Raw genomic sequence first — 9,128 nt, forward strand, 5'->3', positions numbered from 1 at the left:
TGCTAGTGAGGGGTTAACCCTATAATAAGCATGGAAGACTCATTGTCCATCACTAAGGATATAGGTGAGTATTACATCTACCTCAAGAAGGTGGCCATTGAGACCACAAAAGTATTTGAATGAGTGGTATTTACCAATGAAAAGTATTTACAAAATATGGTCAAAGTGGATTTAAAGATCCAATTCAAAATAAGTATTATGAAAAGAAAGTTTGAAGATCAAAAGCATAAGGCTTAGGTTTCTAATGTTTAAAACAAGTGTTAAATGTTTGCACAAAAGTTTTGGCTTGGGTTAGAGTGCGAAGAAGAAGAAGAATGGCTAAAGTCCTAATTATGCAAGAGATGAGGGATAAGAAACAAAACCACAAAAGGAGTTCCTCTCTTGAGATCATATTGATGATCCAAGTAACTCCCATCCTTTGGAATAAGCAATCACATAAGCATAAACTCAAGCAATCAACAATCAAATGAACTCTTGGAAAGCTCCTCAATGTATCTTGGATCTCTCTCTTTTAGAGGCTCATGGTAATGGTTCCTCAATTGGGATCAAGTTGAAATCCCTAGCACAAGAACACACACATCAAAAAGTTCTATAAAATAAACAAGAAATAGACAAGAGGGAGTTTAGAATTTGGTCCTTTCAAAGTCATCTTCAACATTAAGCATTCTAAAGGCATGGGGCCTAGTTGCTCTTTGACATTTAAGCACTCTAAAGGCATAAGGCCTAGTTGCTCTTCAAACTCCATTAGCTCAGGTAAGGTCCTAATATCTAAGTCCTTTTGTCCAATTCTTTGCATTTGGTCCACAATCATCAAAACACAAACACAATGATATACACACAATTATGTGCTCAAGTGAGCAAAAGGCAAATTGCATTAACATAAACATGTGCTCAAGTGAGCAAAGGAAAAAAGCAAATGAATAATATGTACAAGAATTGTAAATTGCATAAATGTGAAGTGCAAAAAAGTAAATGTTAATGGTTAATGGTTAGTAGTTAGTGTGCCATAAGGCAAATTTAGCGCTATGTTAAGCAATCATAATTGGACTTATGTAGAAGTCACAACTATCTGAGGCCGGTCAATAATAATGTAGGCAACAAACACAAGTTAGAAGTCTTGATTAGTGAACCAAGTTCCAACAACTTGCCATGCCAAAAGAAAAGGGGAATTGATCTTGTATTGGTTTAAGTCCTTTGCATGATTTAAAAAGCAATCTATCCTTAATGCAAAGCCATTCACTTGATCAATTGATCAAGATGAATTAGATTTGAATGAAAGAAGATTAAACCTCCCTAATCAATGTTAACTTATCAACCTTCAACTCATTGATCAAAAAGAAAAGAAGAAGAAGATGGATAATGGAAATAAAAGAATAAATTGCATTAAATGAAATGGAATGTACCAATCAACAAGTGTTGACCAATGATATTGAGGATCATAGTCAAACAATCAAAAACAGAAGTGGGATGAAGATTGGAATTCAAGAAAGGAACAAAATATTTTTGGCATTTTTAATATTTGAAAATAAACTTGAAATAAGATATTAAAGAAAGGTCAAACTTCAAAATCTCTTCAAATCAACTTTGAAAAGTCCAAGTGATTTATCCCAAGTTTAACAAGGTCAAACAAAGTTTGACAAAAAATTTCAGCATTTTTAAAAGTCAGAAGCTATTTTTTATCAATTAAAAATGAATATAAATAACCTAATTGAACTAAAATCTCAAATAAATCTCAAATCAATTAAAAAATTGATGAGAATATTTTTCATCGATCCATCATCACTCAAATAGGTTGAGAAAATATTTTTGTATTTTTTGAACATCAAATACCATTTAAAATGAACTAAAAATAACCAGAAAAGAGAAAATTCACAAAAAATATCAAATGACAAAATAAAAAATGTTAAAAATCATTTTTAGAAACTAGAATTTAAATGGAGAAGAATGCAATTGGTCCCATATTTTTTGGATTAAAAATGAAGAAGTTATGAATTTTTGAAAATAAATGGAATAAAAGAAAATAAAACAGAAATTAGAAAAAGAGAAAAATCCAGGAGCGTCTGATCCATTTCATTAAATGACGTGGACATGATCAATGGATCAGAAGCGCACGCATACCATATACATGAGTCAAGTGCGAAGCAACATGAATTAAAATAAGTCAGCTGAATCATTGGCCAGGATTAGAATGCTGGAGCCTCATCCAAGGACCAGGAACTCATCCACGTGGGGACGATGGTGGAAACCACTGTCTTCTCTGGTGAGACTCACTGTTCCGGCCAAAACTTGCAGGTTTCAAAACCTTCACCAAAATGCACGATCTATACACCGTTCGAAAGAGGAAGTGATGTAGATCACTCCTGTATCACCTACTTCCACTCTAGATTTCTATTAAGAGAGAAATCAGAGGTGGAATTTTGGTGATGTCCAATTGGACTTGCTCGATTTCAAAAATTAAACACTCTACAATGGTGCCTCTATAGAGAGGACTTCAGACAACACATTGGCCAGGCAAATAGATCAAGGAACAAAGAGATTCGAAGCAAAAACCAGTTGATCCATACCTTTGGATTGTGAAGATTTGAGTCCCTTTCCTTGGTTTCTTTTGCAAAATAGAACTTCTATGGATCAAATGACGAAGGTTTAGGAACTTTAGATCTGAAGATTCAACCAAATTCAATTGAATTTCAGATCTGAAATTTTGAAGAAAAATGGATTTAGTTCCTTTGGTATGGTTGGGAATTCACTCTTGCAGCATTTCAGGCGCCCTTAGGTCGAAGAATAATGAAGTTAAGCTCATGTATTTATAGCAAGGCAAGGTGGAAGCATGGGAAAATCATGTGCATGAATGGAGAGGGCCTCCATGCATGGGCCTGCACAGGCGCGTGGAGGGCCCAAATCCAGTTCCAAATACAAGATGAAGTGTAATTGAGCTGAAATGGACGTGTACATGCAATTGGTTTGGAGTGTGCATGAAGTTTGAAACAAGTTTCCATATTTGCACATAAACCTTCTCCTCTTTGAAAATGCCAATTGGAAAATCCAAACATAAGCATGTAGGTAATCGTTGGAAAGCTCTTGACATACGGAACAAATAATATGTTGAACAAAAACTCATTTGAAGTGTGGAGATTTATGAAAACAGGCCATGCAGTTCATAGTACAAAACATGCCTTTGAAAATTTTGCAAAAATGGTCTAACTTCAAGCCCTTCTGTTTTGATGATGCAAGCCTCAAATGAAAAAACCTCCAACATCAAAGTTTTAGATCTTTTCAAGAAAATCAAATTGGACTTAAATATTTCATCATTTGGATTTTTGATGAAGGAGTTATGGGCACTTGAAGTTGGACTTTTTTGCCTTTTCAATGCATTTGGTCCAAAGTGACCTATAGTGTTTTACATTATCACATGTATTTCCTTTGAGATTATGAAATTTTATTCAACATAACATTTGAAGTAGACATCTTAAACTTTCCAATTCATTTTATCCCACCTCAAAATAATAAAAAATGAATGAGTTATGTTCTTGGGAAGTTGACCCAATATTAGGGTTTCAGTCAAAATGACCTATAATGTCTTGGAATGGGAGATGACCTTCCAAGCTTCAAATCAAATTTTGATGAACATGAAAGTTGTTCATATTGTCCTCAAGAACATTTTTGATCTTGGGGTCATCTCTACTTGACCAACAAATAAAAATTTAGGTCTCAGTGCATTTCAAAATAGTCAGATGAATTGACTAATCAACTTTCCAAGTCCACAACTCATATCTTGATGAATTGATGATTGAGGACAGTCAAATAAGTTCAAATATGCATGAAATTATGAATTAAAGTACTTCCCTTGATTGTATTTGATCATGGGCTGAGGTTGCTTTATGAGCAAGGCATTATTGATGAACAAATGAATTTTTAAGGTTTCTTTGAGAAACAAACCTCAACCTTTTGACTTGCTCTGATCAAAATGATGAATTGAGATACTAGGGATGCATATTTTATGGATGAGAGCTTTGGGAACCATTACCATGCTTGCTTTCATCTTCTCTTGGCCATATCTTTGCACATATGATCTCCTAGAAGCTTTTGACCTTGTAATTGCTCAAGCTACATACAAGAGATGTTAGTGACATATTTTTGTGCTTTTGGTTAGCAAATAAAAATGAGAAAAGCAATAATATACAATTCAAGCATGCTTGGTGACTTCAAACCACCCACAAGAGGTCCCACCTAAAGGCAAAGCAAACCTAGGTGCTTATGATCCTTGAGGCTTTGCAAATGCAATGTTATGATGCCATGAGGGATCTTAGGGCCAAAATTGGGGTCTTACACCTATGCAGAATTATATCCTTCATTAATTGAAAGGAAGTTGATCACTCCACGTGACCCACCTGCTATACCTACCAACCCTCAGTGGTGGTATAAGCCCGAGCTTCATTGTGTTTATCATTCCGGTGCTCCTTGTAAGACCCCAATTTTGGCCCTAAGATCCCTCATGGCATCATAACATTGCATTTGCAAAGCCTCAAGGATCATGAGCATCTTGGTTCCCTTTACCTTTGAGGTCTCTTTTTGTGAGTGGTTTGAGATCACCAAGCATGCTTGAATTGTATATTATTACTTTTCTTACTTTGTTTACTAACCAAAAGCACAAAAATATGTCACTAACATCTTTTGTTTGTAGCTTGAGCAATCAACAAGGTCAGGAGCTTCAAGGAAATCATTGGTACAAAGATATGGTCAAGTGAAGATGATAGCAAGCATGGTAATGGTTCCCAAAGCTCTCATCCACCAAATATGCCTCCCTAGCATCTCAATTCATCATTTTCATCAAAGCAAGTCAAAGGGTTTGAGGTTTGTTCCCCAAGGAAACCCTAGTTCATCTGTATGCCACAATGCCTTACTCTTGAAGCAACCTCAGCCCATGATCAAATAAAATCAAGGGAAGTTCTTTAATTCATCATTTCATGCATATTTGAACTTATTTGAGTGTCCTCAATCATCAATTCATCAAGATATGAGCCATTGACTTGAGAAGTTGATCAGTCAATTCATCTGCCTATTTTTGAAATGCATTGAGACCTTACTTTTTATGTGTTGGTAAAATGGAGATGATCCCAAAATAAAAAATGTTCTTAAGGACAATATGAACAACTTTCATGTTCATCAAAAATTGAGTTGAAGCTTGGAAGGTCATATCCCATTCCAAGACATTATAGGTCATTTTGACTGAAACTCTAATTTTGGGTCAACTTCTCAAGCACACAACTCATTCATTTTTTATGATTTTGAGGTGGGATCAAATGAATTGGAAAGCTTAATATGTCTAACTAAAATGTTATGTTGAACAAAATTTCAAAATCTCAAAGGAAATACATGTGATAATGCAAAACATTATAGGTCACTTTGGACTAAATGCATTGAAAGGCAAAAAGGTCCAACTTCAAGTGCCCATAACTCTTTCATAAAAAATCCAAATGATGCAAAATTTAAGTCCATTTTGATTTTATTGAGAAGATCTACAACTTTGAGGTTGTAGGTTTTTTCATTTGAGGCTTGAATCATCAAAACAGAGGGGCTTGAACATTGGCCAAATTTAGAAACATTGCCTTTACATGTTTTGCACCTTGCACTTTAAATTCCAAATTCACTAGTTTCCACACTTCAAATGGATTTTTGCCCTACATAACAATTGTTCCTTACATCAAAACCTTTCCAACCATTACTCACATGCTCATGTTTGGATTTGGCAAATGGCATTTTCGAAGAGGAGAAGTTTTAGGCATGATTATGCATAACATGTTGAAACTCATTATACAAGATTGTGCATTGCCAATTCCACGACCATTTCAGCTCAATTATGTTTTAGAGTGCATTTGGCATTGAATTTGGGCCTTTTGAATGATCATGCAAACCCATGCAATGAATATCCAAGTCCATGCACACGGCTTTTATCACACTTACCTTGCCTTTCCCTCTATAAATAAGAGCCCCACTCCATTCAAATGGGATCCATGAATCAATCTGAAATGCTGCTGAACTGAAAACCTAACCTCTCACCAAAGGAGCTATTTCACTTTTCTTCAATTTTTTCAGATCTAAAATTCAACTACATCTGGTTGAATCTTTGGATCTAAAGCTCCTAGACCTTCATCCTTTAGTCCATTGCACTTCTGTTTTGCCAAAGGAAGCACGGAAGCAAGCTCAAATCTCCAGAATCCAAGGTTATTCTTCAACTGGTTTTCTCTTCGAAACTCACCATTTATTGATCTATTTGCTTGAATTTTGTGTTGGTTGAAGTCCTCTCAATAGAGGCATCATTATTGTGCATTTAATTTTTGAAATTAATCAAGCTCACATGAACACCATAGATTTTCCATCTCTGATTTCTCTCAATATAGAGATCTAGAGTGGAATTGAGTGGTACAGGGATGATGTACATCATCCCAGCTTTCCAATGATGTATGGATTGTGTATTTTGGTTAAGCTTTTGAAACCTGCAAATGTCACCGGAATCTTCATGCTCACCGGAGAAGAAGGTGGCTCCGGTGACCGTCCCTTTGCCAGATGCGTTGTGGACCATTGGATCTGATTTCCAGTTTATATCCCAGCCCTTGGATCTTTTGACTTTCAATAATGCCATGTGTTTCGCTGATGACTTTGTTACACCCTGGAAGCGCGCATGTGAAGCGTCTGATCAGCCACGTCAATTAATGAGGCTTGATCAGACGCTCCTTGCTTTTTTGAGTTTCTTATTTTCTGATTTTATTTCTTTTATTTCTTTTATTTCCATTATTTTCAAAAATTCATATCTCCTTCATTTTAAATCCAAAAAATATGAGACCAATTGCATTCTTCCCCAAATAATTTCTAGTTTCTAATTTTTATTTTTAATATTTTTTATTTTGTCATTTGATTTTTTTTTTATGAATTTTCTCTTTTCTGGTTATTTTTAATTCATTTTAACTAGTTAAAATATTCTCATCAATTTTTTAATTGATTTGAGATTTATTTGAGATTTTAGTTCAATTAGGTTATTTTTATTCATTTTTAATTGATAAAAAATAGTTTCTGACTTTTAAAAATGCTGAAATTTTTTGTCAAACTTTGTTTGACCTTGTTAAACTTGGGATAAATCACTTGGACTTTTCAAAGTTGATTTGAAGAGATTTTGAAGTTTGACCTTTCTTTTATTTTTAATTCAAGTTTAATTTTAAATATTAAAAAATGCCAAAAATATTTTCTTTATTTGTTGACCTCCAATCTCCATCTCACTTCTGTTTTTGATTGTTTGACTTTGACTTTCAATGTCATTTGGTCAACACACATGGATCAATGAGTTGAAGGTTGATAAGTTAGCATATTGGTACATTTTACTTCACCTTATGCATTTTAATTTTTCCATTTCCATTTTCTCTTATTCATCTCCTTCTGCTTCTTCTTTTTCTTTTTGATCAATGAGTTGAAGGTTGATAAGTTAGCATTGATTAGGGAGATTTAATCTTCCTTTATCCAAATCTAATTCATCTTGATCAATTGATCAAGTGAATGGCTTTGCATTAAGGATAGATTGCTTTTTAAATCATGCAAAGGACTTAAACCAATACAAGATCAATTCCCCTTTTCTTTTGGCATGGCAAGTTGTTGGAACTTGGTTCACTAATCATGACTTCTAACTTGTGTTGTTGCCTACATTATTATTGACCGGCCTCAGATAGTTGTGACTTCTACATAAGTCCAATTACGATTGCTTAACATAGCGCTAAATTTGCCTTATGGCATACTAACTATTAACCATTGACAATTAACATTTACTTTATGCACTTTACTTTTATGCAATTTACTATTCTTGCACATATTATCCATTTGCTTTTTCCCTTTGCTCACTTGAGCACATGTTTATGTTAATGCCATTTGCCTTTTGCTCACTTGAGCACATGATTGTGTATATATCTTTTGTGCTTGTGTTTGTCTGTTTGTTGTGACCCAAATACAAAGAATTGGACAAAATGGACTTAGATTTTAGGACCTTACCCAAGCACATGGAGTTTGAAGAGTAACTAGGCCTTATGTGTTTAGAGTGCTTAAATGTCAAAGAGCAACTAGGTCTCATGCCTTTAGAATGCTTAAATCTTAAGGATGAACATTGAAAGGACCATATTCTAAACTCCCTCTTGTCCATTCTCTGATTGTTAATAGAACCTTTTGATGTGTGTGTTTCTTTGTGCTAGGAGATTCAACTTGAGCCGAATTGAGGAACCGTTACCGTGAGCTTCTAAGATGAGAGATCCAAGACACTTTGAGGAGCTTTCTAAGATTTCATTGATTGTTGATTGCTTGAGTTTATGCTTGTTTGCTTGCTTATTCCAAAGGATGGGAGCTACTTGGATCATCAATATGATCTCAAGAAAGGAACTCCTTGTGTGGTTTTTCTTCTTGTCCCTTATTCTCTTGTATGCTTAGGACCTTAGCCCTTCTTCTTCTTCTCTCTACTCTAACCCAAGCCAAAACCTTTTGTGCAAACATTTAACACTTATTTTCAATATTAGAAACCTAAGCTTTATGCTTTTGATTTTAAAACTCTCTTTCCATAATACGTATTTTGAATTGAATCTTTAAGTCAACTTTGACCATTTTGTATATACTTTTAATTGGTAAATATAACTCATTCAATTGTCTGTTTGTGGTTTCAATGGCAACTTTCTAATCAAAACTTTTTCATAACCTTTAGCTATTAGGTTTGAGTTATCTCTGTGGTAGATATAATACTCACCTATATCCTTAGTGATGGAAAATGAGTCTTCCATGCTTATTATAGGGTTAACCCCTCACTAGAATGTTGAAGCTATCCTCACATGGTGGATTTGTGGTTTTAGGTTGAGTTTTCTCCCTTGGATAACAAAAGACCTTAAGGCTTTTGGACCAATCAATTCACCAACTTGATTTGAGATTTTTACCCCGAACTACGAGGTTTTGATCCTAAAATTTTTAAGATGGTACGTAGGCAATGGGTTCATCCATTCAAACACAAAATGTAAATAAAATTGTATATTCTCTCCTCATCTCTTCCATCATGTTTGCACAAATAATTTTTACAAAAAACCAACCTTACAACAAGTGTGAAAAGGGCT

The sequence above is a fragment of the Lathyrus oleraceus genome, chromosome 1, assembly GCF_024323335.1.
Source record: "Lathyrus oleraceus cultivar Zhongwan6 chromosome 1, CAAS_Psat_ZW6_1.0, whole genome shotgun sequence".
NCBI classification, from domain to species: domain Eukaryota; kingdom Viridiplantae; phylum Streptophyta; class Magnoliopsida; order Fabales; family Fabaceae; genus Lathyrus; species Lathyrus oleraceus.